At 46.8% G+C, this 24,750-nt stretch overlaps 1 protein-coding gene across 5 annotated transcripts in view; it reads left to right on the forward strand.

The window, feature by feature from the left end:
- The window catches only part of CAMKK1 (calcium/calmodulin dependent protein kinase kinase 1), a 96,895-nt gene that overhangs the window by 1,839 nt on the left and 70,306 nt on the right, over positions 1-24,750 (forward strand). Inside the window, exon 2 of one of the 5 annotated variants that reach the window (XM_083875269.1) lies at positions 9,824-10,004. The exons of 3 other annotated variants lie outside the window; for them this stretch is intronic. The gene's annotated coding sequence lies outside the window, so the exon portion shown is untranslated. Of the gene's footprint in view, positions 1-2,221; positions 2,319-9,823; positions 10,005-24,750 lie in introns of those variants that run through there. One more of the 5 variants, XM_083875271.1, reaches the window with a different exon arrangement.

Raw genomic sequence — 24,750 nt, forward strand, 5'->3', positions numbered from 1 at the left:
GGGGGATGTCTGGTGTCGCAGTGTTCTCCTTGCTGGAGCAAGAAGCACTATTTAGGTATGACAAAAAGTTCTGTGGTTTATACATTGGCTGGGTGTGAAGGGGTGGCACTGTGCTGTGTCATCGTGCTTCAGCCAAGGCTCTGCTTGCAGGCTAGAGCATCTCTTTTTGCTGATATTTGTTCCCTGAAGTTACTGAAGGATGTATTAATCTTGTATTTGTGCCAATTTCTGATGAACTGTGGAAACAACAGTTCTGTCTGAAAGTCAAATCTTCTCTTCAGTGTCAATGATGACCTTAGAAGAGCCTTTATAGAATTATTGCTACCTAGGGACAGGGGAAGGAGCAACTTCTTTTGTAAGAGGCGTTAGGAAAAGGTTGCTGGATGGCTTCTAGCAGGTTGGCTTTGGTCTCCAGAGAAGGTATCTGCCTGGCTGAGGGCAGATACCCTCCACAAATCCAGCCACACCAAGCTAGTGGAGAAGGGATCTGTGTTGGTGAAGAGCTCAGTGTGAGGATTTTGTCAGTGCTGGAGCTGTGAAAGGCAGTTTTGTAGGCTCTGAAATCAATATTAGTCTGCCTTGGGAAGATGCCTGGAGAGAGGATACCCTTTAGTGCCCTGAAGCACAGGTGGGTGATAGGCAGGTGTACTGTTGATGGGTCTGTTCAGCTGCTCAAAGCCTTGACAGATGCTGGGTGTGGGGGGGGAGGCAGGTTCTGCCTACATGAGAGATCTCCCTTGGTTCCAGGGCCCTGTGGGGGTGCTGAGTTAGGCAACACAAGTAGGTGATAGGGAAATGTTCTGTCTGAAGTCAGCAGCAGAGCCCAGCTTTGGGGAGCACCAGGCTATAGTAGGAGCTCTCCTGAGTGGGAAGGAGGATGGGGAAGCAGAATTTTTGGGTGGGTTTTTACCTCTAACTTGGGGTGAGGGGAGACTTCTCTTGCACAGCATCTGGCAGATGCTTTCTGCTACTCAATCCACCCACTGCTGCCGCTTGGCAGGTGGAGAGGGAGGCTCAGGAGGCTCAGCCATCCCTTTGCTGAGAAAGAGTAAGGAAGCAGCTTACCCCTTCATCTTTGGGATGAAAGCAGGGCCTGAGCTGTCAGCATAAAAGCCAAATACAGAGTTGGTATGTGTCTTAAACTGTAGCAAGGGAGACCTCTCTGAGGACAACCAGGTATTCAGTAACCCTTGTGCAAATTCTTCCTTTTATGTCTTTGTCTTCATGGTTGCACCTCTGATTTTTAGGGATTTTTTCCTTTTTTGGGGGGGGGCATGGGATGTCACTTGCTTTAAGAAGCCAACATCCAGCATGGAGGAAGGTGACCCAGTCACCACAATTATGTGGTTGAAAAAGGAATGTGTATGGCTGGCTGTGGGAATGATTGAAGTGTGCAAAGCAATTGTTGATATAATGCAGTCATCAAGGCAGGTCTTAAGACTGGTTAGGGATATTTGTGATGGATAAACTATCAGGTATAGCCCATAAATTAATGGTACCAAAAATGCCATGTGGTCGAGCATGTAATTTTAATTAAGACAGTGGTTAAGCTTAGCATGGTTGGAGAAAAGTATCTGAAACCTTCTAAAGAGAACAGATCATAATAACTGATAAATTGGAGAAGGATACTAATCTGAAAGATGGTATGATGGGAAGGAGCTACAGTGATTTTCATCCATGTGTGGGAGGGTGGCTGTCGATTTGTGGTGGTGGGTGAGGTGTGAGTACATGTGTTCCATGTTTCTCAGGCTTCTGTATTTGGCCACAGGTGGTGACTTTATGGATTGAGTCCTTAATCACAGAAAAAGATTTTATAGACTGTGTCATTGATGCTGAGGTGCAGTCAAGGACTGCAGAACTTGCAGTTCTAACTTGCTTAGGAATTTGCAGCCTGGATTTTTTGGTCACTTTTTCTACTCATTTAAGTTTTTAGAAAGGTTTTCATGTTTCATTGCACTCTTCAGTTTTATTATGTATTTTATATATTTGTTATAAATGCAATGGCAAATATCGGATTAATAAAAGACAATTTATTAATAACAGAATATTGAACACCAGCAAAATGAGAAAACCACAAAATAGGAGAATATCAGCGCTGCACTGGGTGGATAGGGGTCCACACACCAGTGTACAAGACGCCCAAATCCACGCCTGTGCAGCTTTCAGTCCACCGTTTTATAGGATTTTTCTGCCCTTAGGCAGTCCAGGTGTCCAGGGTGGGCTGAATAGTCCGAATTTCTTTTCGATGGCCTTCCCTGATCTTGTCAAGCCCCGTTGTTCCATTCCGGGAAGGTTCTTTTCTTATGTCAATTTCACAGGTCAGTCTTATGTTGATTTCAGTTTGCATGTCGTGCCAGGGAGTTGATGAATCGTCAAGAAGGAATTTCTCCTTGCATTGGCGAGGAAGTGATTCTTATCAAGGTTGGCCAGAGTCTTTGTCTTGTCTGATGATTCTTGTCCTGCCTTCGCAACTGAAACTGGCAGGCTGGGGGGGGGAAACGATTTGCCTCCTACTGGATTTTACATTTTATTAACATTGTTCTTGTTACACATCGGAGTATTATTTCATACACGAATTTTTACCCTAAATTCATCACATATTCACATATATTTTATATATATATGAATATATATTTTTTCATCTATTTTATATATTGGATATTCACTTTATTTTGTATTTTTGGCACAAGCAATATGGATAGAAACAGAGGGAGAAGCACAGATGTCATATCTGTCAAGTACCTGACACTGGAGAAATTTTGTTTGTTGTTTGCAGGTGCTGCTGTCCCTGGATGGGGCAGTTCTGAAAGCCCAAACTCTTTTGAGGACACAGCTTCTCTGTGGGCTGAGGCAGCTGAAAGGGAGAGCTGTCCCATGGCAGCTGGGAGCTTCCCATCCCACAAAGCTGCTAGTTTAGGGAGTGAACCTGGCCAAGTATGAGCCCTTGTATTTTATTTCTTGATGGCACCCAGTGCATGAGCTGAGTCATGCTTTGTGCATAAGGTGTGGTTTGTTGAGGACTTGTTTCTTTTGGGTTGCTGCCCTGGGAAGACGTTATTTTTGAGTGAGCACTGCTGAAATAGTTGTAGTTCTTTTTTGCTAAAATCCGTGTGGGATTAATTTAGACTGCTTGTGTCTGGGGTGATTTCAGTGTTTCTGCAGAGTAGTGGCTGTGAAATGTTGTGATAAATTCTTCAGTATTGTTCGGAGAGTTGATGGTGAAATTGTTAGCTAGTTAACAGTGACTGCACTAATTATTCTGGTGTGAGTCTAAACAGCAAGGCTGTGATGTGCTGGAGCAGCACTTGAATATGTGTCTTTTCTGAGATGCAGACGTGCTTCTCCTTTTTCCTGTTGCTGTGCTGTAATCTCTGCACAGCAGCCACGTGTATGCCTTGGGCAAGCAGAAAAGCCATGGAAGTCCAGTCTTCCTTTCTGCTGGTACTGGTGCCAAGTGGCAACTGCTTCCCTGAGGGCAGAGGAGCCAAATTCGTGGCCTCACTTTTTTTTGCTGCCTTCTGCAATTCCCTGTCTCCAGTGGTTTCCACTCACTCGCAGCAGTATAAGTGAGGACCTATGTCCCATCCTTTTTAGAGCTGGGATGTTGGTGGGAGTCATTGCTACAGAGCAGAGATGGGGCAGAGGGGCCTGTATTAAGCACAGAGCTCTGTGCCAAGGTGGAAGAGAGCAGATCCTGAATCCTGCAGTTCCTGTGCAATATCCCATTAGTGTTTTTGAGGTGTGCTGATTGTTTTTCTCAGCCAAGTGACACTGTGATTTTTGTGACCTTGTGAGGGCAGAGCATTAAGTACTGGGGAAACCCAGGCTAAATAACACTTTCTGAGGATGTGATAGTGTTGTATTTGTGACTGATTGGGATGGAGGGGAGAGTGTGAATCAGTGGCACCAAGGGATGTGAAACCATCCTACCCTGGTGACCTGGACTGTAGTGCCTGTGTGTTCAGTGCTGTGCTGGAGCACTGCTCACAGTCAGGTGCTGCTGTTCTCCTCCTGGTGTTCCTCACTGTTCCTCTGCTGCAGAGATTGGTCACAATTTGGTCTTGCAGTCTTGTGAGTGCAGCAGAGCTTGGACCACCCACTCCATAGTTTGTCTTGGATTTGCTTCACTTTTGTAGGGTGTATTTTTTAACTCTAAGACTATTTTGCTGTCATGAGACTTTATTGTGGCTGCCTGTCTCTTCTTTCCCTCTCCCACTCACAGCAGTCCGTTCAGATTTTCATTTTATAGAACAGAAGTGAGTCCTAAACCCCCAAAAGAGCTGCTGAGCATGGGTTTGCTGTACACAAATAACATGGGCACAGCCCTCTGAAGCCCACAGCTGGAGGCTGTCACATCCACAGTAGATAAAGCTGAAGGAATTGGGCAGCAGTAGCAAAAAAAAAAAAAAAAAAAAAAAAAAAAAAAAAAAAAAAGAGAGAGCTAGCACAGCTTTGCAGAGTAGTGTGTGCATGTGTGTACCTACCTGAGGCTGGCTGTAATTATCACAGTTCCCACACTGTCCTGCTGTGGCATCCAGCTCTGTCAGTTACTCTCAACTACTTCCTGCCTCTGTGCTTACTCACCATGGTACTGGCAACACACAGGCATTGCCAGAGTTTTTCTCCTGCCCCTGGACCTCCTTGTGTGCTGGATGCAGCTGGTGGCCTTAGTCTGCTCTGCTGCTCTAATGTGCTCTCTCAGAGAGAATTTGGGATGCTCAAAGGGACCCCTGCCTAGAAAAGGGTCTGTAGCTGTTGCTTCGTGCTGAGTATCTGCTACCAGACCTCTCTCATTCTCCCTCATTCCAGCCTCTCTCTCATTCCAGCCCAGCCCATGGAGTCTTGACTGTTTGTGGACAAAAAGCTGAAAGATGAGTGAGCTGCCTCCTCATTAGGAGCCTGGCAAGGATGTGATCTGAGGATGAACCACAGCTCCACTGGGGAAGGAGGCTTCCTTCCTGCAGTGTGTGAGAAGTGATTGATGGTAGCATGAAAGAAAAAGGATGAATTTGCCTCTCAAGGAGTTGAGTGCTGCCTTGGAGAAGTGTATTCTATTGCTTCAGAGCTTTCTCCCCTGTCTTTTGTCAGTGCTTACTAACAAAAGGTCAGTGTGGGGAAAACTGGGAGGGAAGGAGAGAGAACTGGGTTTAGATACTGGTGGTGTATGGAAGGTGGTAACCCCATGCCAGAGAAATCAAGGTACTTGAAAGGCAGTAGGACCTGGTGCAATGTTCCTATGACAAATTATTGCATGTGGAAGCCAACCACTTAAATTAGTCAAGTCTTAGTTTCACTTCCTAACATCTGGTTTTGGAAATGCTATCTGGGTAGTGCTGTTCTGGGATGTTGTTTGTGCTGGAACCAAGGGTTTGGATCTGCTTGCTGATAGTGTGCTTGCTTCAAGTGGCAGTATAGGACAGGAGATTCATCTGCTGACCTCTCCCTGATGAGGTGCTTCGATGCTGAAATCTGGATTGACCTTTCTGTAGCTGCCAGGCAGCTTGACTGACAAAGGTTAATGATATCTGAGGCTAGCAGGCAGAGTGTAATACAGACCTGAGATGAGTCTTTTTGCCCTTCTGTGTCAGCACCTCATCCCCAGGCTGAAAGATGGGGCTGGAAAAGTGAAAGATGTCCAAGTGCAGGTTGTTAGGCCAGTCTTTGCTGAGTGCAGGGGGAACAGACACGTGTCCCCTCAGGTCTGGGGTACATGAGCAGGGTGAGATTTGTTATAACAGTGAGAACAAGGTCCTCTGGCTCAGCTTGTCCTGTGGTAGCAGTGGGCATGAATTTCAGTGTTCTCAGCTGAGTTATTAATGTGCACTTCCAGGTTAGATCAAGCATCTCTTCCAGGGTGCTTTTACATTCTGATCAGGCTTCTGCTTTGTCTTTTCTGATGCAGTTTGATGTGAGCAGTGCTTGTAATTTGCCTTGAAGAATGGTGAAAAGGCAAGCTTTATTCATAGCAATTGCTGGGAGTCCATTCTGTAATGCCAGATAGATTGATTTAGGTTTGAATGCAGAATGGAACTGGTATTTTTGGTTAATTTTCAGAGTTTGCTGTTTCCAAGGAGCTGAAAAGTGTCTGTGCACCACCTGAATGCCACCGGATCTGTCTTCCACGTAGAATGATTATCACAGATGCTAGAGGACAATATGAGATTGTCCCACTTGTGAGAACTGGTTCTTCTGTGGCACATCTTCTCAGCCACCAAAGGAATGGAAGAGCAAAGCCAATGCAGCTTTCCTTGTGCTCATCCAAACATCTGCCTGGTTGCCTTGCTGTTTATTGTGTCAAGAGCACAAACTTCACAGCAGGGACCAGCATTTTCTCTGTGCAGCATCAGGCCCAGGTGATGACAGTGTCTGCAGTGCCACAGTAATGGAAAATAAGCCTCCAGATCTGAGCCAAAAAATGGCAGATGCTCTGGGGGTGCACAGAGCATTCTGTTACCTAAAGAGGTCTTGTATTTGACTCCAAAAGCAGCATGTTGCTGGTTCAGTGCTGGCCAGGATCCCAGGGGAAGCCCCCTCCCCTCATCCCCAGGGAGGCCCCTGGCTCTCCCTGCTCTCCTTTGCTTGTTCCATGCAGTGGGTGCCCCAGCCTCCTGCTGATGCCATGGCTGCAGTGCCAAGGTTTTTTTGAGGTTTTGCTGTGAGCTGGATAAAACCACCTGGATTCATTGAGGATGTTTTGTGGTTACTGCAAAGTGCTGAATGTCTCATTCCACTAAGGCCTTGTGGAGGAAATGAAACCCAGAGTCTTTAATATTCCATGCTCTTTAGGTATGAATAAATTTTTCCTTGCCCTGAAACCTTCTCCTGCTGTGAAATTCATTCCAATCTATTTGTCTTAGACAATCATTCTCCTTCCTTTCCTCTCTCCTCCCATGCCCAAGCTTTTATGAACCTAGAAATGTGCTGACATTTCACCATCAAACTGGTTAGGGAGTTCTGCAGAGTATTTTTGCAAGTTGTCAGTGTAGCTGCCTGCAAAAGAAGGGGGAGATGGCTCTGAGTTGCTCTTCTCCTGGGGAATTTGGTTTTCTTAGCTGATGGCTTTCTGCAAAAGTCTGTCAGCCCTGTCCATGTCCATCTGTTCCCCTTGAAAGGAAGGGCATGGGGTTTGGGGAGTCAATGAAGAAAAATCATCATAGTGTTTTAATACATTTATTTTGGCAGTGTTCACTCCTGTAGCAGATCCCTGTCCCACCATGAACACGTACTGACCTGAGCCTCTCTGGAGCTGTCCCTTCCACTGTTGTGTCCTGTGGATCACCCAGTGCCTCTGCAGTTGTTGTTCTGCTTTCTTGGCAAGGAGCCTGTGCCTCACACTGAGCCCTTTCCTGCTCCACATCCCAGGAGGCTGAGCTATCCAACACAGGAGTTGTTTAGTTCCTATGTGGGGTTTCTGGACTGGGGGCAGGTGTGGCTCCTGAGGGGCCTGAGTGAAGCCCCTGTTCTTTCCTGGTGCAGGTACAGCTGACTGCACATCAGGGATGGACTGAGCTGAAGGTTTTTTGGACCTGACAGTTGATACCTTGAAGCAAAGTCATCCCAGCCACTCCTTATTTGCTGACATTGAGAAACATTTCCAGCAGCAATTTGGCTATTCCACAGTCCTTGACCTCCTGTGAACCTCTCTGCAGCCCTGGCATCTCCCAAGCTGATGAGCAGTGCTGGTAGTTGGAAAGTTTGTGGCAAATAACATCAGCTCTCCCGATGTCTTCCAACCTAACAGTGCCTGGCTCCTCCTGCCCTGCACAGCCCCATCCCTTGTTAGACAGTCCTGTGGAGATTCACCAGAGCCAAAGGATTTGGGGGGGATCTGCTGAGCAGCTTCTGGAGGCAGGCAGGAGGCCAAGAGCTGGGGCACAGGCTGGTGAGCAGGAGGGGAGTGGGAAAGCCTGTCCAGAAGGGGCTCTGGAGGTCCTCTGAGATCACTGTTAAGTCTGAGCAGCCACAGCATCACACACTTGGGAACCTGACCTGCAAAACCTGGAGCCTTAAAGGATGTGACAGGGAAAGGTACAAAACACCCCTCTGTTGTTCCTCTGGGCTCTATGACCTTGGGAATCCACATCCTCCTTGCCCAGCTCCTGTGCACAGCTGGGACTGCTGGGAACACTCTTGGATGTCACTGGGACCAGCTAAAGCTGGTCAAGGACTAAGTGTGAAGCTCTCAGAAGCAAACCAGTTCCTTTACTTTGGAAGCTGCAATGGGAACACCTCCTAGGCATTGGGGAGGGTGGTGCTGATGCTGATGAAAGCAGATTCCTGACATTAATACCAGATGGAATGCAGCTGCTCCTTCATGTGAGAAGCTGGGAGCCTTTGGGTTCCCCATACTTCTCACAGGTGCTGGGAAGCAGCTGCACCTTCCATGGTGCCAGGAAGGTCCTACATCCAGCTCTGCAGTGTGTCAAACTAAACAAGCTCTGGTGATTGGGCTGGGCAGAGTCTCCTGTCAAATTATTTGTTCTGGCTACAATTTTGTCTGCTTTGGAAACTTGTCATTTTTTAGCCTTCTGAGACCACCTCCCAGAGAGCATGGGAATTGTAAGTATTTAGACATTAATAATGATGTAATTAAAATCTTTAATTTTACTTTCTTGTTTGAGTGTAATTCCTTTGATTTAAAGGGTGGTAGTAGCTAATTGGATTCTGGGCTAGACTTGCACAGGCAGCTGGGGGGAGGGACTGCAAATGAGTCTAGCCAGGAAATTGCTAATTTAAATATAATTCTTGGTAGGGTCAACGAAACACCCAAGGGACAAATTAAGAGTAAAATTTCTGCTGTAATGTGTTCATTTAGCTGCAGACATAATCTTAAGGAAAACAAGGAAGCTTAGGAGTGAGAGGAGCAAATTTCAGGGTAGATGTCCTTGCTGTTGGGCATTTGTGTGCTGCTGCAGGTCTCTCATAGGCAACTCCATCCTTCTCCTGGCTCTGGGCTATCTGGTGCATTGGCTGATCCCAAGAAGAAACTACTGAAGTGAGTGTTAGTACCTTCACTGGAGGATGGAAATCCATAGTTTACATAATGCTGTGGGGCTGCTACTGCTGTTCCCAGCTTTGGCCTAGATCAACTGGATCACACTGTTCATCAGGTGGAGGGGAGATGGGACAGCCACCACCTCATTGCATTGCTTGGGTTAGTGAGAGACAGCTTTCCCTCTGAGGCTGCTGCCTTTTCCCAAATGGCTGGCTGGGGTGGTGCATCCCCTCCCATGGGTACTGGCCTGTTTCTCTGAACAGGCAATCAAGAATGTGACTGGAGTCTATGGCATGAGAGGGATTCAGCCTGAAAAAAAAAAAAAAAAAAAAAAAAAAAAAAAAAAGAGAATTCAGGGAATTGAAGTGCTGGGATTGTCTCTCTGGAAATCCGCAGCCTTGTGTTTATCCTGTTGGGACCAGTGACCCTTTCACAGATAGATAAGGTCATTGTCCCTGCTGGGGATATGTGTGAGGGGAACACTGAGGAGTAAAGCAGCCAAAGCCCAGAATGTAGGATATGGAGCACATCTGGAGTAACCCTGGTTGAGAGCCAGCACTCAAGTTGACTAACAACGTTAGTTTTCCAGCCCTGCTCATTTCTTGATTTAGGCATGGCTCAGACCATGTGCAGCAGAGCTCACCTACTCCTTGGAGGCACTTAGGGAACAGTCTGAGTTAGTCCTTGGCAATTGTAATTTCCCTCAAAGGCTAAGTTAAAGAAGTGTTGCTGGTGATGGGAGCTGCAGAAGAGCAGCTTGTTTTATGTTTCCCAGGACCTCAGACCCAGCTCTTAATGCTCCCTCTTTCATTTGGACTGTGTCCCCAGGGGAAGGCCATGTGTTCAGGGAGGAAGGCAGAGCTTGTCTGGAATGAAGCCTGATCCCACATATCTCCCCTCTCTGGAGGGCTGCAGAGGTGTTCACTGGACCTGAATAAGATTCCACAAATGCTGGGGATCATCCCACCTCACCTGCAGTGTATCAGCTGGAGGGAGAGCTGCCTGGCAGGTCTGTAGGTGTGACCAATTGCATTGTGCATCACTTGTTTCGTATGTTCTAATTAAATTGTTATTATTACTTTTTTCTTCTGGAATTATCTTTTCTTCTTTTTAAGTCCTATTAAACTGTTTTAATCTCAACTCACAAATTTTACTTTTTTTTTCCCCTTCAGTTCTCTTCCCCCATTCCTGGAGAGGGATCTGTGAGCAAGCAGCTGTGTGGTGTTTACCTGCCTGCCAAGTTAAACTACAACATTTAAACTCTGTTTTTAAAGCCTGCTTTGATTGTAAGCTCTTTGAGCCAAAGCTTGCTTTTTTAAAAGCATTAAGCACAGTGGGGCAGTGAGCTCTCTATTAATTGATGCTGTTGCCAGGCTATTGAAGAGTTGTAATAATGTGGCCAAATTTTCAAGTGTGGTCTAGGCTTTCAGCCTGGATGTCAAAAAGGGAAAGCTAATTACAGTGTGAACCAAGGAGAACAGGCTGGCTGAAAGGAAATGTCATTAAGGTTCTCCTCAGGTGCCAGGTCAGCCCATGTCAAATCACAGCTGCCTCAACCTCTAAGTTTCTTCCTCCTTCCGTTAAATTACTAGCAAGTGATTTCTTGCAAGTGTAACCACCTTTTATAACAAGAGAAAGAAAACTGGCTGTTTTCTTTAAATACAAACAATATTGCAGAAGCAAACAGAAGAGGTCATTTTCTTGCCTGGCCTTGTAGCACTTACAGAGTGCCTGTGCTGGCTTCCTGCTGCCCCTGGGCTGTGGGCATGGGGCACTGGGGGGTGTGTGTGGTTTGTCCTCTCTGACACTGTGTGGAATTGGTGTTGGGATGCCTGAATTCCCCAGTTTGCCTGCCAGCTGTGGCACAAATTGTGCTTCCTGTGCAGGGCTTGTCATTGCAGAGCTCAATTCCCTACAGTGTCGTGGAGACTGAAAAAACAGCTTCAGATTGGTTGTAGACAAATTAAGAGATGTTCTGTCAGGGCTCCCTGAGTGGCTGCTCGAAGCCAGGAATTGCTGTCAGGAGGCCAAACTCTAAACTTTTCCTCATTATCATGATTATTTTTAAGCTCTTGGTTTCTGCAGAAGCACTCTTCCCAACGTCCACTGCTGGCCACTGTTAGGGACAGAAATCAGGGCAGGGTGGATACATGGCTTGACTCAATAAGGCTTTTCCTATAAATGATCTGCTGGCTTGTTTTCTAGAAGCTCTTGACCTACATCTCAAACTTGGTGCTAGTTCAGGAAGGGACAGCAGTCACAGATCCATAGTGCACGTGTGGGGAAAGTTTCATCTCTTGCATCTCCCTCTCAGCATGGAAGGTCTTGGTGTCAACTAGGGCTGGGTAGAACTAGAAGCATGTAACTCAGAGCTTTCTGTAAAAAATAAAGTTATTTAATCGGTTTTCCTTCTGAAATAAGACCCTGTGTGAAAGACAAGCCAGATACCTGCTGTACATCTCTGTCAGTCTTGTCTCTCACTCTGCAATCCATCAGCACCTGGAGCCTTTGTCCTCCTGGACTCAAGTGTTTTGCAGTGATTAGGGCTGCAAGGATTTGTTACAAGTTCCCAAGGAAATGGATGTCCAGGTAGAGGAGAAAGATGTTACAGTGAGGGAAAAGTGAGGGGCTCCAGTCATTACTTCTGCTCATACCAGGACAAAGTGGTTTATGCTGCTGCTCTCACCTTCAGTCTCTTTCCTGCCATCATTCTGGTGCCATTCTTTCCCTTTTCCTGCCCTTGATGCTTGGTCCTGGAGAGTCCTTGTCCTATGACCACTTCTGAGGGTCAGCAGAGACTGCTCTGATTCAGGGCTGGGCTGCTGGGAGAGCACTGCCAGACAAAATTTGGGTTATTTGGAGAAGCAGTAGACGGTGATGGTGGGGTGTGTGAAGACCAAGCCTCAGAGCTACTGCATGTTCTCTGTGGTGGAGCAGAGAGCTTGGGGACACCTTGGAGGTCCAGGATGCAGGTAGGTTGCCTGGCCACAAATTATACAGCAACCTGAACCCTGAGAGAGCTTAGAACCCTTCACTGCACTGCCAGCAAGGCTCACTTGGCTCACTGACATAATGCCACATGGCCAAGCCGTTGCTACACTAATTCAGGTGTCACTTTGCATACTCTAGGATGGTTCACCTTGGACTGTGGTCCTGAGCCTTTCTGAGACTGTTTTTTCTCCTAAAAGTTCAAGTGGGAGCTCCCACAGAATTTGTAGCTCTCTCTTTAATACTTCATCATCCTCCTGCAGTGTTGAACCCTCTTGCCCAGAGGAAGGAAAATGCTCTGAGGTCAGGGTGAGCTGAAGAGTGTCAGATCAAGGCACAAATTTATCTCCATGTCTTAAATCACAAACCATTGAAGGAGTTGGTGGGATGTTTGCATGTGGGTAAGGAGTGGGCAAATGCAGTCCAGCTTGAGTGTTGGCTAATAAAGAGTCTAGTACAGAAAATAAGATTCTCAGAGGAGATTTAATAACTGGGGAGAATAATTGTAAAGTGCTTCAGAATATTAACCAAAGGCTGAATGCATCCAATTAGCTTAATGAAGCTGGGTGGTTGGGTTCTTTTTTTAATCAAACAGATGGGCAAAACATTATGCACAAAAAATGAGATCTGAATACAATGAACACATTTAATTAACAAATAAAAGACGGAGAAAGAGTTTGTTTTTCAACTTGAGAAGTGAGAGCTTTTACTGCACCAAATACTCAAAAAAGAGCCTTAAATGTCATGGTGTCTTTAAAGTCTCACGTACTTATTATTTGCAAAGAGTTGGGTTTTTGAGATTGAGGGGCCAGCCTGGGGCTGACTGCAGCTGCAGGCAGGTGAGCAGGTGCTGGAGGCAGCAATGCATTACCAACCCAGCAGTGCTGCAGAGCCACGGAACAATCCCTGGCTGCTGGGGTGGGCTTAACCCTCTGCTCCAAAACCTTTTCCCTGCATGTCAGTGATCACGTCTGTTCTGCAGAAGGCCAGGGTTAATCAGAGTGTGAGATCAGTGTTGAATGTATGGTGCTGCCCAGTGTCCTTAGTGTTCAGGAGACCTGGGGAGTGTTTTCCTGATGGCCTGTGCTTGTGCCATTGTGTGTGGAGTTGCTGCAGCCACCCACTGTGATGCTGCTGGCCCCAGTCAGGGAGATCAATTCCCACCCCTGGTTTCCCTGTCTTTGCTGCAGGAGAGGCTCCCATTCCTGCTGGTTCCCAGTACAGACACAACTCCTCTGCTGTCTGTCTGACCAGTTTTACTGGTGCAAATCAATGCCTTCCCTCTCCAGATAGGAGACTCCTCTCCCTACAAGCATTGAGTGCTTATGTAAGTGTGAAATACAGAGCTGTAATATCAGTCTTGCCAAGGCTGGGAGTGTTTGCTCCAGCCTAATAAACTGAACAAGCCATTTTGATATTAAGCCTATAATAATAACACCTTGTAGCTAAAGAGTGTGTTTTTCCCCATTGGTGGATTACTCAGCCCTTTTCTTTTGAGGCAATGTTTAACAAAAGCAGAGAATTTCCCAGACTATGTTTAATTAAACACAGCTCAGAGATATCTTCATTTCAGTGCTGTGATGATGTTGCTCTGCAGTCTCATCTCCAGGGCAGCTGGAACTTGTGCTCTGCCAGTGCATGGGCTGGGCAGATCACTGTCTCCTGCCTAGATGTGCCCAGAGGTGTGGAAATCCCAGAGGGGTTCACATTTGTAGAGACCCACAGGCTCCAGCTGCTTTTGAAGCTGAATAGGGGCTTGGTCTGATCTGAGTGTAGCCCATGTAGGTGGCAGCTCAGCCAAAATACTTTACACTAGAACTAAGATTTGGGGTCCTAATTTCTGCCTCCTTCTGTTTTAGGTTGCTAATGTAGCTATGGGAGCATTTTGAGTGCAATGGCCTGGCTATCAACAATTACATACAAAGTGAAGGCTTTAATTTGAAGGCTCCTCATTTCTGCCTTAGGAGTTACCCATGAACAGATGGTGATATGCTCTGGTTTTGCTTATTCTTGCAGATTATTTGCCAGATAATTTTTCTGACTAATCCTTTGGCCCATAGACTGTTTATAAACCTGGAGTCAGGTCTCGGGTAAAAACACTTGTGTTTGCAAATTTTCAAATCTGTTCCTCTGCTGGCTTGCTGATGTCACTGTGAGCAGGAGACTTCTCTAGGTGGCAAATGCTCTCTGCACCATGGGAGAGAGGCAGCTCCCAAAGAAGAACCTCCTTCCCACTGACAGGATGGCAAGAACAATCTTAATGCCTCGTTTGGGACTTATTTTATTTTAAAGCATGATATGGTTCAAGTCCTAACCCCAGCATCAGTGTTATCATACTGCCCTCCCCTGAGATCACATTGCTGTTTCGGGTGCTGTGGTAAGGAGGCATTTCTGCTGCCACAGAGTTTGTGTCCTGTGCAGGTGATGCTGCATAACGTGTGCACAGCAGAAGTTGAGGGATTTGCCTGTCTGTGGCTGGGCAGGACACTGGTATCAGTAGTGGTGGAGGCACTGCAGCCACTGGCACAGCTCTCCCTGAAAAGTGCTGAAAGGCTGTGGTGATATTATTATTATTGTTGTTGTTCTTACTATTATCATTGTTGTTATTGTTTCCCCCTCATCTCTTACCACTTCTCCCTTTTAAAAAAATCAGTCCTTTCGATGTCTCTGGAGAGCTGGCAGTGGTAACTGCCTGAGTGATTTATTCTGGTGTTTTAACATTTACTGGATTTACATAACAGCCAAACAATCTGTTTCAGGAGTTTAATATAAACCCAGCTCTAGTGAGTCACATCCATGTTAGCAGTAATGCAAAGAGAGGCAGCTGAGGGAGTGAGGGGGTGACTTTTTCTGGGTTTCTGTATGGGAATATATTTCAGGAATGGGTGCCTGAAATATCCGTGACACCTCATGGCTGAATGATGCTGCCAGTTCTCCTCTGCCATCAGGGATTTGTTCTTAAACTTTGAAAGAGCAGTGAGTTTGTTACATCAGTGCTTCCATTGCTGCTCCCACGTGAGTCTGGGGGCTTTTCCAGAGCTCCCCAGGCACTCCTGTGTGTCCCTGGTACTCCACATCCCCCTTGTGTATAAAATACCTTTACAAGTATGTGCGTGCTTGAAGGAGGGGGGTGTAGCTATGGGAGCAGCCAGATGAGGCCTGTAGAGATGTGCTGTTTGCTTTTTGAATTCAAAGCCTTGTAGCATTTGTTTGTGCCAGACTTTGTGGGGCTGGTCCCCAAGATGTGCAGATGAGCACAGCAGTAAGTGGGGTATGGATGTGTGCCAGCATTTCCACCTGGGCTCTGGTGACCCATGTCCAGGTTCTGGGGCAGAGTTTGAGTTCTCACCCAGCTGAGCTCAAGCTCTGTCCTCAGAGTGAGTTTGAACTCCCCTGGGCAGTCACAGCAAAATGTTGGAGCTGTTGGGGGCTCTCAGCAGGGAATCCCCCCCCAGACTCCTCTGGGCTCTGGGGCTCACTTGGCAGAGCCAGGTGAGCAGGGCTTGTTCCTTGGGGACAGCAGGATGAGAGCCATCAGGACAATTAACAGCAGGGGTTTCCCAAAGCATGGTGTGTAACCTGTTGCCTCAGGTCCTTTCCAGGCAGTGTAACTTTGGGGGGATTCCCTCAGTTGTCTCCTCCACTTGTATGAATATAGCAAATCTCTGGAGCAGGTCTGCTATGGGCAGCATGTCCCCTCCTGCTCCAGAGGTCCTATCACCTCTCTACTGGTGGAGTTGTAATGTGGTCGAGGAAAGTGGGTCTCCAGCTTGAGTTTTCACTTTTGAAAAGCAAAACCCAGCTGGTTTTGAATAGCTTGGTTTGTGCTGCTGCCTGTGCTCGAGGTCGGCTGTTCAGCTAAGCAAGCGCTTCTCTTGCTGCAGCTTATTTGAATTCTTGTCTTCAGAATGGAAAATAAATGCTGGCTGATGAGATCTATTACAGCCCTAATTTTAGAGCATGCCAAACAGTAGGAAATTGTTTTCAATCTTCACTCTCATTTCTCCTTTATTTCACCCTTCCATTTGCGAAAATTGCCTTTGTCATTCTTCTAAATGCCCAGTGATGTCCCGCTCACTGATATCTTCAGGCATTCTCCTTCCAGCCCTGTTTTCTGATATTTCTTTGTTCACCCACTTGACATTGCCATTAGAAGAGCTCTCTCCAGGGCTCAGGCAGCAGTTTTGGCACAATGCAGGCACTGAGTGCTCAGCCAGCTGGTGCGAGGTGCCAGCAGAGCCCCCTGCGAGCTGGGGAGGCAGCATCACAGTGGAATTTCTTATCCCAGGGCTCTGTAAGTCTTTCCAGCCCCACCCCAGCCTGCTTTCTCGGTGAGCAAGAGGGAAAATATGAATTTCCCTCTGCTCTGGTGAAGTGTTTAAGAAGCAGTCCCAAAGCTTCAGTGTTTGTCCTTGGCAGTAATAAAAACCTGAGCCATTGCTCAAGGGGTTGAAGCAGGCAGCAAGTTAAGAATCAAAATGCTTGATCAATGCTGAAGGGAACAGTGGTGCACAAAGTCGAGATTTTTAGGACATGATTCCTCTTTCTAGATGGAAGGTCTCAGTGATTTGAGAAGAGCTTGGATTACTAACTGGTAGACTGCTCTGAAACCTTCAAGGTGACTGCAGACACCACTCCCTCCCTTAGCCCTGCTCCTGCTTCACAGTGCTTGGCAGAGCCTCACTGAGCTCCAGATCTGAGCTGGTGGCACAGGTCCAGTTGTTTCACCCTGTGGACTTTTCAGAGGCTCTCTGGAATACATTTCATGGTTTGGCAACCACGTGTCCGTGACAGCAGCTGCTGTGACCATCAGCACAGAGACTCTGTGCCTGCCTTGGAGGACTTTGAAAATCTTCTCTCTTCTGCCCCCTGCTCCTTCACCCCTCCTGTCATCCCTTGGCTGGCAGCCGACAGTGGCTTTATCCCTCAAAAAGACCTGTCTCTCTTGCCCTGGCTGCTTGTGCTGGAGAGGGGTAAAAACACCCTTGCTCCTACCAATTACCGTTCCATGCCTTCCCTGGGTGTCCTCTAAGCCCTGTGGCTGCTCAAGGTGTCAGTCCCCAGGAATTCAGCTGGGGAATGTCTTCATGGTCTGCCTTTGTGAACACGGCTGAGATAAACCCTTTACTGAACTAAATGTGGTAACAGCTAATCCCTCGGAGACAGTCACCTGGGCCCTGCGCGGTGAAAAGAGGCTTTGCTGCTCTGATTAACTGGACTGGCAAGAATGTTAACTCGTCGTTTTTTTTGAAAATGAAAAGCACCTCTCCAGGAGGGTTGAAGAGATTAGGTACCAGCTGGAATATTAAGGTGGGTCCTTTGCACCTTCCTGATAAATTTGTAGCTTTAAAGTCTGGTCAGCCCTGGTGGGATGGGTGATTATGGCTGAGTGTCCCTGGGCTGTGGTGGAGAGGAGACTGAGGGCCGTGTGGGACCCAGGAGCTTCCCTGGGAGGACAGAGGTGCTGAGCAGCTCTTGGTCCTGGCTGCCTGTGCTGGGGTGTCCTCAGGGCTCTGGGATCACTATCATAAAATAAGCCCTGTCAAGCTGGCCAGCCCTCCACAAAGGGCTGAAGCTCATTTAAACCTTGCTAAGAGCCAAATGATACTGACCTTTTGCATCCACTTAAGGCAAATGCCAAAGGCTGTGGGGGAGCATTCCAGCTGTTTTCACAACCATGGTTTCCTTTCCTGAAGGGAGAGCTGCACTAATTTCTTATATATTACTTTTTAACACAATACTTTGTTTCAAAAGCCTGAACTAGAAATTCTGTCTACATGAAAAGCAAAGCTCCTCTACTTCAGTGAAGGTTTCTTGGGCTGTGTTTTTGAAGTCAGGATTTTATCTTGATGCTGGTTTCTGTGAGGCTGCATGGGCCAGCTGTGCCCTGGCAGGAGTGCAGCCTGACCAGTGAGCATCACATGTGGCACTTGCTGAAGAGAGCTGTAGACCACCTAACTGACTGAATGGATTAAAACAAGTGTATAAACTTTGTCCATAAAATAAGGTAAGACTGAAAAAAGTTTAAACACCTGTATTAAGTATTCTTTGTTCAGAGCAAATTTGAATGCTCAAGCTACTTCCAAAATGCTGTTACCTTTCAACCTGTCTTTCTCCTACAGAATTTTCTATTTTAAGTAAATAGCACAGAGTTAGCTCAGAAGGGAAAAGATACAAGTGCCACTGTTCAATGTGTGCTTTATTGGTTAGATATTTATGGAGACATTCAGGAAATGAGTAAACACTTGGAAGTATATGTATTATTTATTATTGTAGCTGATTAGTTACCACTTGAAATCTTTTGGTTGGTGTTATGGCTTTCTAGAGTCTTCACCAAGCAGTGCTTCAGCAGAGTTTAATGTGGCATTTGTCCCAGTTAAATGTTTTAGGAGATACAAGTGCTGCAGTTCATTTATGGACAATGGGAGTTTGAGCAGTGGAAAGTGACCATGTGGCACTTGGTGCAAGCACCAGGGGAATTGAGTGAGATCTGGGCCTGGGAGGTGCTCAGTGATGGCTCAGTCCTCCAGCCCCAGCAAGAGAATTTGCTGGCCCCAGTTTGTGGAGAAGCAGCAGGGTGGGGTTAACGTGCCTGACTTTGTCTGATGAAGTGATGACAGTCAGGTGTTTAAACTTGGCTCCCAAGCATTGGGCTGCCTGCAGGGACTTCTAGAATGCTTCTTCATTGCTTCTACAGCAGTGGTTCCTCCTCCAGGCTGGAGTAGGGAAGTGGATGAAAAAATAAAGTGGCTCTTAACTGCCCCAGCCGTGCAACTGGTTCTGAGTCCACGGGCTCTCAGGCCACACTCCAGCAACCTGCTGGCTCCATGTGCTCCCTGCACCCATTGTTAGATGTCACTGTATGTGAGACCATGGACCAACATTTCTGTTCCTGAGCTGTGCCTGGAAAACATCTTGGATTCATGCAAAGCACAGATCCCACCCAGCAGTGCCTCCTGAAGCAATGAATGTCCTTAAGCATTTGCTTAGCTTTAACAAGGCTTAAGCATATGAAGCGTGTGTTGAGATAGTTACTTAGTTCTAATCTGCACATCTTGAAAAACAGTATGATAAAATCACAGTAGAAGGGGTGGCAGGACTCTCTGCCTTCAGCAGAGTACATGTCATGCTCAGTTGCAGTGGGAGGAATCCCCTCTCACTTGCTGTCACTGCTGTAACCAGAGGTCCTTTCCTCTGGCCATCCCTGCAGGAATATGCTCATTTAACCCTTCTACAAACAAAGTTTGTAGAATGCTGCAATCAGAAAAGTTCCGTCGTCAAATGACTTCTCTGCGGGAGAGGAGTGAGTGGGCCTGGAGAGGAATGGAAGAGTCATAAGAGAGATGTATGAAAACGCTTTTTATGGAATGAATATTTTTTGTTCCGGAGGCGGCAGCGTCGTATTTAATTCTAATTTGGGGATTTTTGGGGAGCGCGTGATTGACGCTCAAGGAGGGGTGCAGGATGCTGTTTCTCACCAGGCTGTCATTCCCCTGCTCCATTTACCTGTCAGCTCTCCTGTGGAGACTTCTCACTCTGGATGCCATTAACCCCTTTCCCACAGCATGTCCTTGAAGCCTCTCCCGGAAGCCAGTGGCACACGAGGGGCCCATCCAGTCCCTGCAGCTGTGGGGAACCACTCTGGAGTTGTGCTGAGGCTCATTTCTCTTGGCTGTACCTTTGCTGCCCTGGTGAGCAGGAGCTTTCCTGCCCTAAGTCCATCTGTGGCTGTGCCTGGCCTCCTCAGCTGGATGATGCTCCATTTACTCCAGGCTTGCTCCTGCCAACACAGTGTGTTATTCCTTACTTTGCACATGCTCATCCCTGGCTCTCCTCTGTCCCTGACACAGCTTCATCTCCCTGGGAAAGGACTGGCTCTTGCTTACCTGGGTTGGAGCCCTGCAGCATCGTGCCAGACTCTGCTGGATCAGGAAAGGTGTTTCTGGCACTGGGCTCTGTTTTCTTCCATACTGGTAGTCTTACCCGTATAAAAAGGGCCATTAAGGGTTTTGTTTTGCTGCAGTATAAACTTCAGCCAACTCCTTCCTCTTGTCCTGTCCCCTTAATTAAGAGTGTATATGTTAAATGCTGTGAGCCCAAGCAGAGTCTCATTGCAAAGTAAACAGGAGCGTGGGACTTAGGCAGGTCTTTTGTTACTGCTGTACAGGGCTTATGCTAATAAGAGCTGCAGAGACTGAACCCAATCCCTCATGAGCTTTCCAAGAGTCTGATTAATCTGTTTAACAATGGATCTGGGTTTTTGTTTTGATCTTTTCCATAGGAGTTAAATTTTTGTCCCTCTCAGAGTAGCCATGGATCATGTAAGCACAGCAGTATTGTTTTCCTAATTGGCTTCAGGTTTATCTCTGTCCATTATGTTTAAGGGCTTACAAGATGCACCCATTACCATAGCATCAAAATGCTTCCTGTGCCAAAAACACTTGATAAAAACATACAATACATGTGCACACACTTTTTTTGGTCTGTTGGAAAGTGCAAAGAAATTCTGATGGAGGATCAGGTTTTTGCATGATTGTATTCTCCAAATAGTCACCTTTGCAAATCATGCTTTTTCTGTTTATGCTGGCTCTGGTCCATGTGCCATTGGAGAAAGATGCCTTTCCAAGGAGCTTTGGGCTAGCCCCTGTTCCAGCAGAATTTTGCATTTATATTGTTGATGATGGTTCATACTGGGTGATGGCACTGGTGCTGTATACAGACAGGGTTGGTGACAGATCCTGACTCAAACTTACTGTCTAAAAGGGAGGAGAGAAAGTTGGGGAAGTAGGGGAAAGAGTACAAATTTTTAGCCAGACAAGTCTCCCCTGGGCAGACCACAAATGCTCTGGTCTGCTTTGACTTTCTGAAAAATACAGCAGCAGTATGAGGAAGCAGAACATTTAAAGTGAAGATGCAGATGTTGAAGGTAACAGGATTTAAAGACTGCGTGGCACAAAATACAAGAAATGTTCCACTATTTATAGCAGGAGCTTCTTCCTCTCTTCATTCTACCTCTTGAATGCACTCAGTGATTGCTTCTCATGTGTGAATGCTTGTAAAACTGGAGCTCCCTAAACAGACGTGAACTGTTTATATGAGTTAATGACTTCAGAGAGCTCTGGTTGTTTAAAACAGTGTGGCAGTGAAGTTTCTTTGGCTCCAGTCAGTGCAGTGCAGCAGATCCAGTGGCAGCAGTGGGGCAGGATGGTGGTAACTGCACACAGCTCCACCGTGGGGAGCTCTGTCATTATTGACTTCACTCATGTGTTTATGATGGGGTGAGAAGGAGCCTTCCCAGGGGCTGAGAAGACTGTGTGAAGTGTGTAACCTGTCTGGGGCTTGTGCAGAATGAAACCCTTAACTTGAAATGGGGGGCTTGTAATTGATGGTCTTTATAAACTATTTTACCCTGGGTCTTTTCCTGCTGCTTCTTTGCTTCCCTCTGAATTGAGTGGCCAGGAAAGAGCTGTGGCATTGTGTTTCTGGTTACCTTGGGGGCAGTCCTGCCTTGTCCATGGGCTGGATGCAAATTGCTGAGGGGAAGGGTTTGCAGAAGTGAGACTGTCCTTATGCCTCTGTAGAGAACTCCCAGAGAAAGGGATTAAGGAAAACAGTAAGCTCATTTCTACCTGCCTCTTCCCCCAACGTACAGCTGTTTGTCTGCTCAGAGGATCTGTCTGTCCTTGAATTCCCTTTTCACCAGTTCCAGAGGCATAAATTCAAAGGGCTGTGGCACCATGCTGGTCTGCAATCCCCCAGCAGCCAGTGAGTGATGGCCAGGGGAGCTGGAGGAGGCCAGTGAAGTTTGCTGCCCTGTCAGGTGCTTGGGAGAGTGGCTGGACAGGGGCAGATACACAGAGCAGTTATCCCAGCAGGGAGCAGACAGGTTTCATGATGTTACAAGCACAGCAGAAGACGTGGTATTTTTATTTTGAAGGATGCCTTTAGCATGAGAGAGAGGGGGATGTGTTTGTGTGTGGATTTGTGTTGGAGCTGCTGTGCACTCTTCTTGAAGGCTGTTGGGTTTTCCTCCCTCCTGGAGATTTTGTTGGTGGATCCAATTCGATCACCATGGAGAGCAGTGGATGATGGTGTGCTGGTGGGATTGCAGCTCTTCCCTTTATCCTGCGTGCACAGATGTCTGGGAAGGTGTGTGTGAGTGCATGTGCCATCCTGGGAGCAGCTGGGCTGTGGTCACAGCTGAGCTGTCAGTCTGAGGACCTCCATCCCAACCCTCTGGGGTTGAGTGTCAACCCACTACAGCTGTTTCCTGTAATGGTGCTGAAAACCAGCTTATCCTCTGTTCATCTTGTACCTGCACCTGCAGGCAGCTGTAAGGAGCCTTTGTGGAGATTTTCAGCCTTTTCATCCTTCTTCATCAGTGCTGGCAGCTGCTGCTTTGTGGTAACATCAAACTTTTCCTGGGCTGTTTCTTTGTGTGTAGTCTCTTCATCCTCAGGCCAGCCTGTTGTGTGGGCTTTCTTCCATTTGGCTTCCAGAGGTGGGTCCTCTTCTCTTTTAGTAGATTATTTTGGGGTGAACTTGAAGTTCTTGGAGGGAAGTGGGATGTAGAAAGGTGTTGAGGAGCTGTGGGCAGACATGGTCTAATATTTCAGAAGATCACTGCCACACCAGCACAGCAGCTGTGAAGCCAAGGCTGACTCTGTGGATGGAATTAAGTCCCGTTATTTGACCTCAGTCAAGGCTGAGTTGTGGTCACTGGATTTAAAACAAAGGGATGAAAAGTTTTCCTCAGTGCCAAAGGGAATAATGAAGGCAGAACAGCCTTGGCTCCAGGGAGGAAGCAGGTAGGTGGTGGCAACTGTTAAAATACAGTCCAGCAGAGACAAATTGCAAATTCACCCCTGGTGAGAAATCTCCATTCTTTTACCCTTGTTTATGTAAAGGCAAATGCTCACAGGGCTGGCCATTCAGGTGAAAACCCTGGCTGTGTTCTCCTGTGACTCTGTTGAAAGACTCAGAAAACCTAAAGCTGTGGAAATGCAATATCAAGACACTGCCCATAGTTTGATGGCAGTGGAATGATGCAGAACAACTTGAATTAGTCCTTTGAAGTTATTCCACTTACAAGTGTACTTTTTGTGCTGTGCTGATGGAACACAGAGAAATCAGCAGCCCTGAAGAAAGATTGTGCAGTGGGCTGTAAAACGTGCTGAACAGACTCATCATTTCAGGGGGTGCCCAGGCTGTTTGCTGGGTGCATCACTGCTGCTGTGCTTAGGGCTGAGGTGTGGGGGACTTTCCAAGGACAGACCAGACCTGCTCACTGATGTGCTCACCAGGATTTTAGGAAGAGGGCAGGGGAACATCAGCCACAGGTCTTCTGTTGGAACTTAAGCTAGCATTTCAGAGGCATCAAGGTATCTGTTGGAGTCTGTTAAGAAGGATTCTTGGGGATTACACCTTCTCCCCAGCACAGTTCCCTGCCCGTGAACGTATCCCACAGGATGTTTGTGAAGATGAGCAAATTTGCTTTGTGAGGTGCTCATATTCCTCCAGAATGGAGACATATTTAAGCCTCATTAGTGGTTTGACTAAATGCTTTTGCAGCTTCACATGAGAGCTCTTGTGAGAGTAACCGGAGGATGTTGAAAGCGTTTGGCTGCAGTCCTGGCACTGAGCCCTGCTGGCATCCTGCTGCCAGGAGCAGGGCTTGTGTTTGCCTTTGCAGGGGTGCTGAGCTGCACAAGTGGCTGGTGCCAGTACAGCTTAACTCAAGTGTTGGCTGAGGCTGGGGGCATCTCCAAAGCTGACTTTCAGAGCAGTGTATAATGCAGACTTGCCATGAGGTTTTGCTCTGCTGTTTCAGCACAGGGTTTCCTGGCGGTCTATCATAGCAGGACAAGATAAGCTGCAATTACCCTGGTGTTGGAAACAAGAGCTTCTTCCTGGCCTTGGAGTGCTACTGCATTAATGTATAAAATGGATAAATGATTTAGGTAATGAAATGACTTGGATATGGTTATGGATTGAATAAGATTTGCAGAGCCAATGTGCTTACTCATCAGATGACTCATGCCTTAGTCACTTTTAGAATAAGTGATTCTCTTTCGGGTGCTTCCAGAATGGGATGGGTGGAGATGAGCTGAAAATTTCCACCCCTGCCTTTGATAATTTTTTTTAATAGCATCTAGAACATGATGGAATGTTTCATCAGACACAAGAGGAAACAGCTCTCTCCTGCAAGTACGGTGTGTCCCGGGAGATTTGCCTGAATTCCACAGCAATGTGAGACTTAAATTTTGCTGTTTGCTTCCTGGTCAGGCAGAGGGATCTCAGGCCTTAGATTAGACTGCTCAAGCTTTCTTCTCAGCCTACTCTAGTGAGTCTCTTTTGTGGGTAGGTGCAAGTCTGAGGCCATTCTCAAACTCCTGCGCCACCAGCAGTGAGTAAAAGCACCCTCAGATGGAAGCTGCCCCCTGAAGGAGTCAACATTGCTATGCAAATAAAACCTTGTTCTCAACTTTTATTTATATGTAATTACTTCTTTTTATATTACCAAAATATGGATGAAATTGAGTTATGATTGTTCAGAAGCATGCACGTGTGTAAGCAAGTGAATAGCATATCTGAGAGGCTAGGGAGATTCCTTTGTAATACACTGTAAGCTTTATATAGCAAGTAAACCTATTGGGTTTTTCTTCTTCTTTCCGATCTTTCATCTCTCTGATCTCACAGTCATCCTGCAACAAACAAAATGCAGGCAATTCCTGATCTAGTTCTTGATTATCCTGGGGGATCCGTTG

This window comes from Zosterops lateralis (assembly GCF_965231275.1).
Source record: "Zosterops lateralis genome assembly, chromosome: 19".
NCBI lineage: Eukaryota > Metazoa > Chordata > Aves > Passeriformes > Zosteropidae > Zosterops > Zosterops lateralis.